This window comes from Equus przewalskii, chromosome 13 (assembly GCF_037783145.1).
Source record: "Equus przewalskii isolate Varuska chromosome 13, EquPr2, whole genome shotgun sequence".
In the NCBI taxonomy this organism is placed as follows: domain Eukaryota; kingdom Metazoa; phylum Chordata; class Mammalia; order Perissodactyla; family Equidae; genus Equus; species Equus przewalskii.
The window spans coordinates 3430690-3447322 of NC_091843.1; the positions used below are offsets into that span (position 1 = coordinate 3430690).

General features: G+C 50.2%; 1 long non-coding RNA gene across 1 annotated transcript; it reads left to right on the top strand.

Moving 5' to 3' along the window:
• Positions 1-5095: 5095 nt before the first annotated feature.
• Positions 5096-7038, top strand: LOC103563671 (uncharacterized). Its single transcript, XR_547921.2, has 3 exons — positions 5096-5346; positions 5495-5652; positions 6376-7038. It is a non-coding gene; the product is annotated as an uncharacterized lncRNA (long non-coding RNA).
• The last annotated feature ends 9595 nt before the right edge of the window (positions 7039-16633 follow it).

Genomic DNA, 16633 nt, shown 5'->3' on the forward strand with positions numbered 1-16633 from the left:
AGCTTTGTGCAATTATCTATAGTTGATACACGAAAGCGTTGAAGTCACACAGCTAAAATCACAGCCTCAAAGCCAGCACTTTCAACTCCACATTGGGAATTGTTTCCAGGGCTCCCGGCTACTGTAGGACAAGGGCTGTCTCGGACCCCAAGTTTCTTGTTCTAAATTAGATCTCGTATCAGATTAAATTATTCTGAGGCTCAAATGAAGCAATGGCTTAGAAAATATTTCTTAATATTTCTGTAAAGAACTGCAGACAAGTGGGGGTCCGTCTCAGCACAGAATGCTTTCATACTGCCTCCAAGGGCGTTTCCGACAGAGGCAGGGCACCGGGCTGGCTGGAAGCAGCAAGAAGTCCCTCTGACACACGGATCTTGCTCCTGTTATTGAGTCCCAGTTACAGACCCTGAGTAGAGGGCATCTTCCATGACAGTGAGGTTCTCCAATCAGCAAGGAGCGCAGTCATGCCTGAAAATCCCTTGAGCGGCCCACAGAGCACAGTCCCCTGGCTTTGGAGATTCATGCTGTCAAGCAATCTACGTGTAAGAATAAATACAATTGCCAATCTAGAATAGAGAGGACAGACGCAAAATGCATTTTGAAAGTTTTTTAAATTACACTAATTTTTCTCACATCTCCTTTCGTTGGGGCTGAGCCTGCAAGGTGGAAGTTGCAGGAGTTACCTGCAAAAATGTTGTGACTGCTATGACCAATTTCCACTCAGGCCACTCCCCCCACCACAGCCCCATGGGCTCCGGCTCTCTGGCTTCAGGGCTGACTCTGCCTCCAGCTGTAGGAAACTTTCTAAAACACAAGTCAGATCTTGTCACACTCCACATTGTGCATGAAAACCCTGGCTGGCTTCCCAGTGCCCTGAGGATTAAGTCCTAACCCTGAATAGGGTAAGAGAGAGAGTTGGGGCTCACAGAAATCGTGCCCCCTGCCAACCTCCCTTGTGTGTGGCCTGTGAGTGAAAGGGTCACTTCCAGGCCTGGGTGGTTGATACTGGGGGCTTCCCCCAGACATGTCTTCCCCTGGAGACCATGTGTTCTGCATGACAGAGCTACATATGTGGCCACATATACCGGACTTGACACGAGCAAGAAATAAAGCTGTACTGTGTGAAGCTGCTGAGATCTGGGCATTTATCTCGAATTGCAGACTAGCCAAGACTGCCCATTCCACACAGCTTGTGGGAAGCCCGGCATGGGCCACCTCAGCCACATCTTATACCCACTCTCCACTCTAGCTGGGATGAATTTCTTTTATTTCCTGGAACTCACCTGCACCCGTCTGCCTCTGGAGGTGCCTTTGCATCTGCTGTTCCCTCTGCCTGGAATACTCTTCCTCAAATTTCCCCTGCTTACTCCACATATCTATTGTGGGTTGAATAGTATCCCCCAAAAAGATCTGTTCAACTTCGAACCCTTGCTACCTGTGCATGTGACCTTATTTGGAAATAGGGTCTTTGCAGATGTAATCAAGTTAAGATGAGATCAGACTGGAGTAGGGTGGGCCCACAATCTAATCTGACTGCTGCCGTATGAGAAGAGAAGACGCACAGAGACAGAGCGACATGAGGGAAATGCCGTGTGATCATAGAGGCAGAGACTGGCGTGATGAGTCTACAAACCAAGTGTCTTATAGTCAGTTAAGACTGCCATAACAAAATACCATAGACAGGGGGGCTTAAACAACAAACATTTCTTTCTCACAGTTCTGGAGGCTGGGAAGTCCAAGATAAGGTGCTGGCAGATCTGGTGTCTAGTGAGGACCCACCTGCTAGTTTGCAGATGGCCATCTCGTCATTGCATCCTCACATGGCAGAGAGTGAAGAGAGATGCAAGCTCTCTCTTGTCTCTAAGCTCACTAATACCTTCATGAGGGCCTCACCCTCATGACCTCAGCTAAACCAAATTGTCTCTCAAAGGCCCCATTTCCAAACACCATCATATTGGGGATTAGGGTTTCAACATACGAATTTGGGGGGACACAAACATTTGGTCCTTAGCACCAGGGAACACCAAGGACTGCCAGCAACACCAGAAGCTGGGAGAGAGGCGTGGAACAGACTCTCCCCTGAGCCTGCAGAAGGAGCACGGCCCTGCCAATGCCTGGATTTGAGACTTCTAGACTCAGGAACTGAGAGAGAATAAACTTGTGTTGTTGTGTGCCACCCAGCTGCTGGTGTCTGTTAAGGCAGCTCTAGGTGACTAATAAAACATCCATCAGACGTCTGCTTCCTCCAGGAAGTGCTCTGTCATGCCCCAAAGAAGGGCCCCTCTCAGATCACAGACCACGCAATATTGACTTTGGCCGTGAACTCGATGAGATCCTGCACCCAGTCTGTCTCCTTCACTCCGACACCTCCAGTGGGCACACCAATACCTGCAGAATGAATAAAAGATCTCTTAATCAGGGGTTACAAATTGATTCCTTGGGGGCTGAATCTGACTCTCAGATGTGCTTACTTGCCCTACACAGCTTTTGAATATCTTTAAAAATTATTTACTGGGGCGGGCCGGTGGCGCAGCGGTTAAGCGTGCACGTTCCACTTTGGCGGCCTGGGGTTCGCCGGTTCAGATCCCAGGTGCAGACATGGCACTGCTTGGCATGCCATGCTGTGGTAGGCGTCCCACATATAAAGTAGAGGAAGATGGGCACAGATGTTAGCTGAGGGCCAGTCTTCCTCAGCAAAAAGAGGAGGATTGGTGGCAGTTAGCTCAGGGCTAATCTTCCTCAAAAAAAAAAAAATTTTATCTACCAACATTTACGAAGTATGATATTTCTAAAAAGTGTTGTATTTCCAGTTACTTTCGGAAAATTGTTAGATGAAGTCACACTGGGCCAGAGTCCCACGTGTCCATACTCAGCAGGAGCTGAGTCGTGTGCCCCCCGGCAGGGGGGGCAGGTGCTGTCCAGCTCGCCCCAGCTCCCAAACTCCCACTAGGTGCTAATGTGGTACTCCCGGACCTCCTACATTCATTTTCATTGACGGAAAGCATCTGAGATGTCAGTCTGTGACTAGGCCTCTGTGCAGCTCAGCTTCTTCACCTTTAAAACGGATGACAAGCCCTGCCTCTCAGCACTGCTGCAAGGAGCAGAGAGAATGTCTGCTGCATGCGTAGCTCAGTGCCCGGCAGGCAGCCGGTCTACGTGGGAGCTGCTAGGACTGCTGATGAAGAAGACGATAGAAGCATCCAAGGGAAGACTACTTCAGCTGCTGGGGTCCCCTCATGTGTCTCAGGTGGGGTCCTCAGAGCAGACTGGGAAGATCTGGAGAAACTCTGCCAGCCAACGGTCCCCGCATGGTCACATTCTTGCGACAGCTACCCTGTGCCTAGCTTGAGACTCAGAGGCAGCTCTGCCCACCAGAGGCCAATCGGAAATGTCTGGGACACTTACCTGGAATGAGACCTCAATGGAATATGTGATCCACATACAGACCCAGTCCTCCCCGTCTCCTCGGAGCTCGCAGGCTGCATACAGTGGACACAGCAGGCAGGGGGCCCAGCCTGGCTTCATGTCACAATCCCCCATGTAGCTTTTAAAACTTCAGATTCCCAGGCCCCTGGGGCTGGATGCTCACTTTTATCAAACACTCCAAGCACCCAGTCTCAGGCTAGGGCCAGACTTAGGACCCACTGCCCTGACCAGGCTGAGGAAAAGCCCACAAAACTGGGGAAGGCCTGTCTGCCCTCTGAGAGGCAGCAGCACCTCCTCAGAAGGCCAGCCTTGGAGGTTCTTTACGTCTACGGTAGCACTGCCACTAAAGTCAGTGCGGGCCCACAGGACTCTCTCTTTGAGCCTCGGTTTCTGATCATGCAACAATTCATCTGTTCACTCATTTATTCATATCTCAGCTTCGAATGCCATCAACACGCCTACAACCCTCCAGGACAGAACTGTTTTCTGAACTCTAAACCCTCAACATCTCTCCTAAATTGTCGGCAAGTCACCTCAATCTCAGCATGTCCAAAACTGAACACATGGCATTCCCTGAGGCCAGCCCCTCGGCCAGTGTTCTTGGCCACAGAGAATGCCTCCACCAGCGAGCCACCTGTGTAGGCCAGGAACATGGGCGAGTCAGCCCTGATGCACACCCCCTCACCTCCCCCATCCGACCCACCATCTAAACCTGAATGCTCCTTTATTCCTCTGTCACCTGCACTCGGGTTTGCATTACAGGAATAGCAGTCAGGGCGGGCTCCATTGTAGCACCCACTCGATCTAAACACCACAGAAGACGGCTTCTTACAGAGTACCAGTCCTGGCTGGGTGGTCAGGCCAGAAAAGCATCTCTCCTCCACACAGACATTTAAGAACCCAGGCCCTTTCCATCTTGTGGCTCTGCCATCCCCTCGGGCCTTGTCATCTGCATGCAGCTGGCAGAATGAAATGAGCAGAGAGGAACTAGTGTGAGAGTCTTAATGGTCCAGGCCTGCAAGGGGCACACATCACCTCCACTCACATTCCATTGGTTAGAACTCTGTCATGTGGCCTCACCTTACAGCAAGGGACACTGAGAAATGAGCTGAGCTGCTTGCATAAGGAAGGCAGGGACAGAGTAGGTGCCCGGTCTTCACAATAGGCTTTTGTGTTAATGACAGTGAAGGGACACACTAGAGGAAAGCTGTCGTTCAGTCAGTCAGTCAGCCTTTTGGAGAATGTCACCAAACACCTGTCCTGGGTAACCCGCTGGCCTCCACTGTCAGAGGCCACCCCTGCCCTGGGAGCTGAGTCTACTTGCCATGTGGTGAGATGAATGCTATATCAGGGAAGCACAGAAGGACAAGGACACTCAGGAGGGACACCGAACCAAGCTGGGGAGATGGATGGGAAGGACAAGCCTTCCCACAGGAGCAGACGCCAGGGCTGCACCATGAAGACTGAATGGGGGTTCTCCAGGCAGAGATGGGGAGAAGGGGGTACAGGCAGAGGAGACTGGCTGAACAAAGGCTCAGCACTTGAGAAAGCACAGGCTGTTCAGAGGACTGTGAGTGACCCCACGTGACAGAGAGGAGTTGAGACTGTGCTGTTGGGCAGGGTGCCATGACAAAGGGTTCCATTTATCCACAGGAAACAGGAAGTCAGTGAGTACTGTGATGGCAATACTCCATGAGAGGACGGGGCAATGAGAGACATTAAGGAGGGTGAGGGGGCAGAACTTTCTGTGTGTTTGTGTGCAGTTACAACCCTGACTCCACGCATAAGGGCAGGATGGGCATAAGGCTGGAAAGTTGGACCAGAACCACCCACCGGAGTGCCTTGAATGCCGAGCCTGGCAAGGAAGGCAGTGGACAAACACTGTCTGCCTCTCTCCAGGAGAAAACCATCCCACCACAGGTGACAACCCCCTCATTTCCTGGCTATGCCTGCCTCTAGTGGCACCGTCTGTTTCGTCCATTTCTTCTAATAGGTTAGTCCCCGATGGCTAGAAAAGGATCAACAGATGATCCATTTCAAAGATCAAGTCCAAACCTCTCATTAACAGAGAAGAAAAGCAAGCGTCCGAGAAGGGGAGCGTCTCAGTCCATTCGAGCTGCTGTAACAGAGCACCAGAGGCTGGGGCTTCTACGCAGCAGAAGTTTATTTCTCACCGCTCTGGAGGCTGGAAGTCCAAGATCAAGGCATCGGCAGATTCGGCGTCTGGTAAGAGCCTGCTTCCTGGTTCACGGGCAGCTGTCTTCTCTCTGTGTCCTCACATGGCAGAAGGGGCAAGAGAGCTCTCTGGGGCCTCATTATAGGGGCACTAATCCCATTCATGGGGGCTCCACCCTCATGACCAAGTCACCTCTCAAAGGTCCCGCCTCCTGATATCACCACATTAGGGATCAGGGTGTCAACATATGAATTTGGGGGGACACAAACATTCAGTCTCAAGCCCAGAGTAACATGTCCAGCGGCCCCAAGCCTGGAGTGCAGGCCTCTCTGTACAGTGTCCCCTCGGCCCCCGAGTGCTCCTCTGAGGTATGGGCACTGGAGGACAAGAGACAAGAGGCATGCTGAGGTCTCAGCCCTGACCCCAGTGCTGCTTATGGAAGACCACAGACAGGGACACAGAAACCCCGCCTTTCCCTACACGGAGAAACAGGAAGCCACGGGCGGTCCCATCCCCATGGCACCTCCCACGTCCCTCCACGCCCAGGAGAAGGCAGAGTCAGCTCCTGGGCAGGAACAGCAGCACAAGGAGCCACATCTGTGCCCAGCCAATGCCAGGGCAGCAGGACTCTCCAGCCTGGGCAGCAGGGGAGGCAGCTGAGGAGAGAGGAACAGTCTCCAGTCAGCAGCGGGAAACGGCGCAGAAGCTTCTCCTGCTGTGAGAAGGAAGGGCTTCTGGGGTGAATGCCACATCTTCACATTCTCTTTCCACAGTCTGCTAGTGAACTGGCCCAACCACTGCTCCAAGTAAGGGGCACGTGCTGGGCTCACAACGGAAGACAAGTTCACACTGTCTCCTGATCCAGGGGTCGAGAGATGGAAGCTCCTCGGGGTGGGGTCCTCATCCCACTCGCTCACCTGGCCGACGGCTCGGCAACTTCTTGCTTCTTGCCGCCTGCCTGGCCCCACAGCCTTTCACAGCCACCCTCAAAACAGCTTAGCCCTGCCACTCCCTGAAGCCACCCTCCCAAACCCAGTGCTGTGGAAGACTTCTTGGTCTACATCCCCCCGTCACTTGCCCTTCCACCTCTCCTTGGTGAAATCCACTGTCCCCACAGGGCCCACACTCCACTCCCGAACGCTGGCCGCACCTCCTCCCACCTCCCTCAACACAAAGGGAGGGGTCAGGTCACCCTGAGGCCCTGGCCTCACTCCTCAAGCATCAGTGGACAGCAGAAATATGATGCAAGCCACAATGCAAACACACATATAATTTAACATTTTCTAATAGCCACATTAAAAGACTATCAGACAATTAGTAAAAAAGACAAAATGAAACAGGTAAAATCAATTTTAATAATATATTTTACTTAGATTAATCTATCCAAATATGATCATTTCAATGTGTAATCACAATAAAAAATTATTGAGATATTTTACTTGTTTTGTTGGACTGTCTTTGAAATTCAGTGTGTATTTTACACTTAGGGTGCATCTCTTTTCACTAAATACTTTCCAAGGGCTCAGTAGCCACATGTGGCCAGTGGCCACTGCACTGGACAGCACAGATCGAGATCAGGGGCTCGCTGACTACGGCCCACAACCCAAATCTGGCCTGCTGCCTGATTTTCTATGACTCAAACAAAGAATGGTTTTTATACAGTATTTTTAAATGGTTGAAAAAAATAGTTATTTCATGATACATAAATTCTATGAAATTCAAAGTTAGTGTCCATAAGCAAAGTTTTTAATTCTGTCAATAAAAATGTATGGAACTAGGGGTCTGCCAGATGGCGTAGTGGTTAAGTCCGCACACTCCACTTCAGCAGTCTCACAGGTTCCGATCCCGGGCGGGGACCTACACATCGCTCATCAAGCCATGCTGTGGCGGCGTCCCACATACAAAACAGGAAGATGGGCACACATGTTAGCTCAGGGACAATCTTCCTCATAAAAAAAAAAAAGGAAGGAACCGTGTTTTATCTCTTCTTATATTACGTACTTACCTTCATAGTACCCTCAAATTTGCCTCTTGGACCACACAGCGGAAAATATTTACTATCCAATCCCGTCTAGGAAGAGTTTGCCCAGCCCTGTCTAGACCATTCACCTGCTCTCTAAGCTCCAGCACAGGAGCTCCAGATCTGGCTTTGGAATCAGGAGGCCCAGCTCAAACCCCAGCTCCCCCAAGTCTCCACTCTGGGATTTAGAGCAAGTCATTTCCCTGTTTTGAGCCTCAATTTTCTTCCTTTGAGAGTTGGGCCAGCACTCAAATGGGTGTAAAGAGGGTCATTCGCTTGTTTCTAGTCTCCCAGTCTCATTCCAGTTTCCAGTCTTCAACCTCCAGCTGCAACACCTGCCCACCCAGCCCCCTCACCTGACTCAGTATCTCGTCCAGGTGACGCACACCATCTTCTCCCAGCATCCTCAGCAGCCTCCACCTTAGATCACTTTGGCAGCACAAACCTCCATCTACCTGGAATGGCCTCTCCACTTCCTCTCGGAATCCTGTTTCTTCCAAGCTGACACCCCTGCCGCCCCACCATGCCTTCTGCTCACAGCTCTACCCCTCCCTGGGTCTGACCACAGCACTTCTGCATGCCCAGTGGGTGACCTGGGCATGCACACAGCTCCAGTCCCTCCAGGTGAGGACCAATTCCAGGCTGGGACCTGGCCTAGCTCTTTACACATGCAGGAGTCCCCCAGAATACTTCCAACTGGCCTAGAGAGGCATGGGCCAGATTTTCAGGAGCATTCGTTCCTTCCCACTCAACCCCCATGAAAGAATTTCATCAGTTCTGACACTTGACATCTTAATCCTGCCTGCTCCCTGTCTCAGCAGAGCCTCCTCCCAGGCATACCCCTGCTCATCTGCCCTATACTTCCACTAGCTTTTGCCTTTCCAGAACCAGCTCCAGTTGTCCTCTCTCCCTGGCCAAGGTCTGCCTGATCAGTGATTGATGCTGGGCTAGTCGAGGCTCTGGCACCTGGCCCACCCATTCTCCCTTGACATGTCCTGTCAGTAACTCCTCTCCTGCTGGGGAAGAGCTCTTTCTAACCTTGACCCTCCCTTCAGCTGCCAGGTCAGAAGGATTTCCAGCAACGAAGAATGATGTCCTAGAATTGAACTTGTTGCCAGCAAGTACTCTTGTCCCCAATTAACGTTCCTCCATTTTGCCAAAAAAGGTGAGAACCAGCCTCCCACTAGTGGGGCTCTGAGCCCTGACCTGGGATGGGATCAGCTTCCTCATGCTGATGTAGAAGGACTTTCCTTCTACATTCTGGCCACTTCTCAGTTTCTTTTTTCCCTACATTTTTATTGAGATATCACTGACATACCATAAAATCCACCCCCTTAAAGTGCACAATTCAATGGCTTTAACATGTTCACAGAGTTGGGCAACAGGCACCACAATGTATGTGTAGAACATTGGCATCACCAAAAAAGAAACCCCTTACCCATTAGCAGTCACTCCCATCCCCACCCTCCCCCCAGCCCCTGCAACCACTAATCCACTTTCTGTCTCTAAATATTTGCCTATTCTGGACATTTCCTATAAATGGGATCATACAGTATGTGACATTTTGTGTCTGGCTTCTTTCACTTAGCATAATGTCTTCAAGGTTTATCCATATTATAACATGTACCAGTACCGCATTCCTCTTTATTGCCAAATAACTTTCCACCTCTATTGCTGGTTCCTCTTCAAAGGATGAATCTCAAACACATTGAAGAACCCCAAGGCTAGTCCTTGGTACTCTCTTCATCTCTATCCGCTCAGTCCCTGAGTGATCTCATCCAGTCTCTCGGCACAAAATACCGCCTCCTCGCAAACAACTCACAAATCTCTCGCTCGAGTCCAGCCCTTTCCTATGAGCTCCAGACGCACAGGTCCCATGGCTTCCTCCACACCTCTGTTTGGAGGTCATCTCAGGCACCAGGCTTGACACACCCAGTACAAGAAAACCATAGACCAAGCTGAATTGTGAATATTGATGCAAGAATGCTATTAAGTACAAGCAAGTACCATTCGACAGCACATTCATAATAATTTTAGATCATAATCAAGTAAAGCTTATTCCAGAAAGGCAAGGATGGTTTAATGTCAGGAACCCTCTTAATACTATGCACCATATTAATAAATAAAATGAGAAAAAACCAGTGTTATCAATATATACTAACAGGGCATTTGAAAAATTTCAACACATACTTTTAGTAAACATTCTTGACAAAACAGAATAAGATAAACATTTATAAAAACAACTCAAACTTCTTCTTCCAGAAGCACTTCATTAAGGTGAGAAACAATACAAAGTTGTCTTTTTCCACTTATTACGTAACTTTTTCTGGAGGTACAACTAATGCAATTGGACAAGAGAAAGAAATTAGAGGCACAAAAACAGGAAATCATTTGCTCATCATCATTTGCTTACGGTATGAGTACATATACAGAAAACCCAAAGAGAAGCAACCCAAACACCATTCTATACTACAAGAGAATTCAGTAAGGTGGCTTTTATATATGCCGACAACAATCAGAAGATTTAAAAGAAGAAAGGGGCTCAAACACCTAGGAACACACAGGAATATTCAAGATAAAGATGAGGAAAATATGGAATGTTGAGCATACCAAAGATCTGAGCAAATGGAGAGGCCTATTGCATTTCTGAATAAGATGATTCAACGTCAAGAAGATGCCAAACCTCCCCGTGACATCTGATAAATTAATTTGTTAATGCTGTCCTAATAAAAACACCAACAATTTTATAGGAACAATCTCCTATTGCAAAAAGCAAGATGCACAATGTTGTACCATTTCTGTAAAAAGGGGACAAAACAGCATTTGTGAATCTATAGGTAGATGCCTATGGAAGGTGGCGTGGGAAACGGGTCTCACCGGCGGCTTGCTGTTGGAAAATAGGGAACTGAAACAGAGAAGGGAGGGACACTGTTCACTGTACAACTTTTTGATATAAATTTTTAAACCATGTCACTTTTGAAATTTTGAACCATGTCAATGTATTATTTATTCAAATTTTTAAAAACTAAAAAGAAAACAACAAAAAATCATATTACTATTTTAGAAAAACCTCTTCAGGGTTCTGTGTTGCCAGCTGGTGATTTAGGTCCCAAAGACCTTCCGCAATTAGGCTCCACATAATGGTAATGACGACAACTGGAGGTGAGGGAAGGGAAAGCCACCAGCAGCAGCACTACGGCCATCACCCAAATCAGCCGACTACAGCTGACTCGGCCCATGGGTCAAACCCAGCCCGCCGCCTGTTGTTGTAAATAATGAATAGTTGCAACAGAGATGGTAGAGCCCACAAAGCCCAGAACATTGACCATCTGGCCCTTAATAGAAAACGTTAGCCAACTCCGGAGCTAAATTGAAAGGACTCTGACACCCAAGGTCTCCCAGTCAAGGAGAGACACCCTCAACCCAACCCAGTTTCCCCCCAGTCTGCTCCACTCTAGCCTGGCTGGTCATCTCTCTGTTCCTCATGAAGGAAAACACAGATTCCTCCTTCCCATGTGTAGAAAAGGAAGATGAAACAGACAGAAGCCGCGCAGCCTTGGGTTCCATTCCCCCCTTGGAGTATCAGGGTCTGTGGAGAAGGAGTATGGGACTAGGGAGGAGACAACTGGCTACATGCCTCTCTGCATCCCCGACTGGAAGCCAGAGCCCAGGACTGAATGAGGGAGAGAGAAGGCGAGCCTGGTCCCTGGTTTGCTCTGTGGTCAGGGCAAGTCCCTGCCTCTCCAAGCCTCATCGTTGCCCTCTGTGAGAGGAGGAGGGGCAACAGAGGTCCCAAAGACACTTCCGGTTCTCACATTCTAGGATTAGGACCATGACCTCCCTGTCCCACACCCCTAAAGGCAAAGCGAGAAACCAGTTGTCAAGAGAGCACAGTCACAAGAAGTTCATAACCAGAGCCGGCCATCTTCAACTCCTGGTCGTTCCTTACTGCTCCACGGGGTGAGTGTACACTCAAGGGAGAGGAGACCTGGGCTCCTGGCCAGAGAGGGCTAGGACTGGCCTACGTGACAGACCCCAGCCCCAGGGGGTGCAGTGGGGCTTGGGCAGTGGCAATGTCACCCGCTTTCACTATCCCTGTGCACCTCCCGGAATCACCTTCTGCAGCAGCCCCCAGATCTCCACCCATACCTGGGACCTGGGTCTCGGCGCAGATCCAGGCACAACCACAGCGGCCAGCATCTATCCACCACTTACCTTCTATGCATTTGATCCTCTCAACAACCTTATGGGGCTGGGACAATTATTGCCCACTGCAAGTCCTCCAGGACCTCCTTTCTCTGCCAGCCTGTCCTGCCCTGCCCCTCCACCTTTATTTTCAATTCAGTGAATGTATCCACAAATCCGGTGTGTTTGTTTTCTATTGTTGTTATATAACATATGACCACTTAGTGCCTTAAAACAATACGCTTTTATTCTCTCACATGTCTGCAGGTCAGAAGTCCAGGATGGCAAGGCTGGGTTCTCTGCTTAGCACTTTACAAGGCTAAAATCAAAGTTTCCACTTGCTGTGATCTCATCTGGTGCTGAGGGACCTCTTCTGAGCTCATTCCTGTGGTTGGCAGGATTCAGTTCCTCGTGGTTGTAGGACTGGGGTCCCCGTTTCCTGTGGGACAGGGGGCATTCTCAGGTCCTTGCAGCTACTCTTTGGTCCTTGCTCCTGGCCCCCTCCATCCACAAAGCCAGGTTCAAATCTCTCTGATTTCCCTTCTGCCACCAGCTAGAGGAAGCGCTCAGCTTTTAAGGACTTGTGTGATTACGTGGGGTCAGCCCAGATAATGCAGAACAGTCAACTGTGCCAAGTAACATAACATACCCACAGGAGTGTATCTCATCTCACCCACAGCTTCCGGGCACTAGGGCAGGAGGTCTCTGGGGGGCCTTTTAGAAATTCTGCCTACCCCACCCACTCTCTTTCCCACTCCCACACCCAGTCTCAAAGTCCTCCATATCGCTCACACCCACTCCCTGAGCTCCAGTCTCCAGGCCAACCTGCCTCGTGGCTCGCCTAGGCTTCCTCACCAGCTCCCTCTCCGTCCTCATCTTTCTCCCCCTGACCCAGGCATACTGCCCACTCCCCTGTTTTCCCACAGCAGCCTGAATGATCTCCCAAGAGCCGAAAGCTAACCAGGTGAACCCTCACAAACTCCTGTGGTGCTCCCCAGTAGCCTCAAGAGCTCAACAAAACTCCAACAGACTCATTCGTTCAAAGGTTTTCTGAGCACTGACTCCCTGTCAGATACCGAGATCCACAGACAGCCTCTGCCCTCCTGGAGCTTTCTGTGTTGTGGGATGGAGAGCCCAACAATGGGTATGGCTGGGGTAAGAACTGAGGGCGGCCATCCGAGTAGGCCCTGCGAGGCCCTTCTCTCTCTAGTTGGCCATCACTCCCTCCGACACCTAGCCCAGTGTTTGACACATACCAGGGGCTCAGTATGTTTTTTTGGAATGAATGGAAAGTCCAACATGCGATGGTGGAGACCCAAACCTCCTCAGCACTCCTGTTACTCCTGACAGTTTGTCAACTCCAATGCAACTGCTGGTGGCAGCACACGCTCTGTCCACCCAGAGCTGTAGGCCATGGGTGCCCATGCTGGCACCCTCTGCCCTGGTCTTAGCTGTAAATTGCAGCCGAGGCCCGAGGATGTTGCTGCTTGGGGATCAGCTATTTAGGGAATGGAGCTAGCTCCATGGCACAAAGTCTGGCAGTCACGCCAATGTTGATTTCGGGAGGCCGAGGAAAAAGGAAGAGATTTTCTGGGCACAAGAACAGAAAATGTGCCCATTGGGCACTTGCTCAAGAATCCCATTAAACAGTGGGAGGCAGCATGGCGCCGTGGACAGGGGGCAGGTTTTATACACACACACGCCCCAACAACACCCCACCAACCTTGACCAAAACAGCAAAGAAAATGGGAGAGGCTCCAAAAGAGGAGAAATTTCCCTGATTTTGAGAGCAGGCAGAGCCAACAGCAGAGGGTGGCAGATGAGGGGGGTGCTGAGAGCTGCGGAGGACTGTGGAGGAGAGCTGCTCCACGGCACGCACAGGCACAGGGCCGCGAGAGTTGAGTCAGACTGAGATAGCGGCAGCACAGGCACCCACTGCCTCCTCCTCCAGGCAGCCCCAGACAAAAAACCCATCTTGGGCTGGGCCAGCCCTGTGGCCAAGTGGTTAAAGTTCTGCACGTTCCACTTCAGCAGCCTGGGTTTGCAGGTTAGGATCCTGGGCACAGACCTACCCCACTCATCAGCCACGCTGTGGCAGCATCCCACATACAAAGTAGAGGAAGACTGACACAGATGTTAGCTCAGGGCTAATCTTCCTCAAGCAAAAAAAAAGGAAGATTGGTACTGGATGTTAGCTCAGGGCGAATCTTCCTCCCAAAAAGAAACACAAAAAACCCATCTAGAAAAAGCACAGGCTTTTGGTGGGTACTGGTGGCTTGGAGTAGAGCCTGCCTCAGGGTGCAATTAGGGATCAGGGGCTGATGATGCACTCAGCGGCCGCCCCGACCTACACCAACTAGAGCCACAGCCCACCTCCCAACCAGAACAAAGTGTCTCAGGGAGTCACCTCAGTTTCCCATCTGTTAAGTGTCAGGATTAGGTGGTCCCTAGGGTTCCTTTGACTTCTAAAAGTCCAGTCCTCTTTTCTAATTTTATCCCTGCCGGAAATCAGAGCCACAGGCCATTGCCCGCCCCACACCACCAGCTGGGGAAGTGGAAGGGAGAGTCAGCACTGCAGACCTATGTTAGAAGCTGCCTGGCAGCCCGAGCCCCCCAGGCCCAGCCCTCAGCCCCATCACCGCCCACACCTGTCCAGACGGCCCCCAAGGCTGACTCAGTGTCACCTGATCCCACAGCCGCACCTAGAGCTCCAGCTCACGCCTTGCTAAGGCCAGACTTCTCAGCGTTACGGGGCCCCCAAATCTGCTCAAGACTTGACCCCTGGTACCTCTGCACATGACCTTGTATGGAAATAGGGTCTTTGCAGGTGTAATCAAGTTAAGGCGAGGTCATTAGGTTGGGTCCTAATCCAATATAACTAGTGTCATAAGAAGAGAAAAATGCCACGTGAAGCTAGAGACACACAGAAAGAAAGCCACGTGATGATGCAGGCAGAGATTGGAGTGGTGTGTCTACAAGCCCAGGAAGGCCAGCAGTTGCTGGCAACACCAGAAGCTAAGAGAAGGGCCTGGAGCAGATTGTCCCCTAGAGCCTGCAGAGGGAGCACGGCCCTGATTTCAGCCTCTGGCCTCCAGAACTGTGAGACAATACATCTGTGTTGTTTTAAGCTACCCAGTTTGTGGAACTTTAGCAGGGCAGCCCTAGGAAACACACACCCAGTCAGTCCCCAGTGTCTGCTTGCTGAACGAATTAATATATGTCTTCCTGCTCCCACCAATCCATCCATCAGCATGAGGGAAAGGAGAAGGGAAGCAGGCCCATCCCTCGCCTTGGAGGGGTGGTGGAGCCTCTGAAGCCCCCTCTTCTGTTCCTACTTGCCTCTGTTCTGTTTAGTGAGGGACTCACATGCACACGTATAGATGCCCCAAGCCAAACGTCCACACTCTGTTCACGATACATCCACCACACCTTGGCCACCGCTCAGACCTACAGGACAGCTCTCTCTCTCTCTGAAGAGTAGATTGGGGAGAGGGCTGGGCAGGCCCTGGAAATGGACTCAGGGCCAACTGGGCAGGGGATTCCTCCACCTGAAGGACTGGGGGAGGGGGAGACATGTCCCCTTGGTCTTGCAGATTCCTCACCCCAGCCCTGTAAAGCTCAGGCCCACGGCAGTGCCCAGAGGCCCAGAAGAGAACCCCCACACATCCAGCATGTGCCCAACAGCAGGCGACAGCTTTGCTGGCAGTATGTCCTTCAACCCTCAGCCCATTTTAAAGGGGAAAAACTGAAGCACGGGAAACCGGCGGCACAGGAAACCTGAGGCACAGGGAACCGGCGGCACGGGGGACCGGCGGCACGGGGGACCTGCGGCACAGTAAAGTTGGACAGTTTGTCTAGGGCTAAACAGCTGATAAACTGCATATCTGGGATCAAATCCTGGTCTGTTTGACTCCCAGACCCTTCCTCTCTCCACAGAGCATGCTTTTCCCTAGACTTGGTTTAATTGGTAAACTGCCAAAGCCCTATTAGATATTAAAAATAGTTAAAAAACAACCAACAAAATTTTAAAAACCAAACCCTACAGCCATCAAATTAGTTTAGTACTAGAGAAAGAACAGAGAGGCTGGAAATAGACCCAAATACATATTAGAGTTTAGCATACAGCAGAGGCACACTAAATGGATGTGTGGAAAGAGAAAGAATTGGATAAATGACATCAGGACACTCCTGGCCATCGGGAAGAAAGTCAAGCTGGAGCCCTGCCTTGCTCTAAACACTCACATTAAACCTGATGATCACAATTTTTCATACAAACAGTGAAACCACAAAAGCACTAGAAAAATTTCCTTAAAGTACAGAAAGCTTTTCTAAAGCGATGAGACAATCCTACAGAAAAACCGGATAAGAATAGGACAGGGAGTTGACAGCAAAAGAAACACAAATGACCCACAAAAACATGAAACGTCTAGCCTTCCTCTGAACTAAAGAAATCTAAGTGAAAACAAGACGCTGTCTCTCCTAACCGGAGCATCACCACCCCCGTCTGCCTAAAAAAGTTGCTAAAACCCAGACTTGGCGAGGGATGGAGAGACACTCTTAGAGCAACTGTGAACCCCACCTCTTGAGAGGACACGTGGACAAGATGGATTATATCGAAGCATAAATGTTAGGAACTTATCCCTGGATAGACTCACAAAAGTACCAAAGATATTACACAATATTCATTGCAAACTTATTAAAAATAGTAAAAACACTAAAAACAAACTAAAGTCCACCAGTAGGGACGGGTTAAATAAATTATGGAAATCCACACAATGCGATACAATGGAGGCATTAAAAAGATTTATCTCTATTGTGGAAATAGA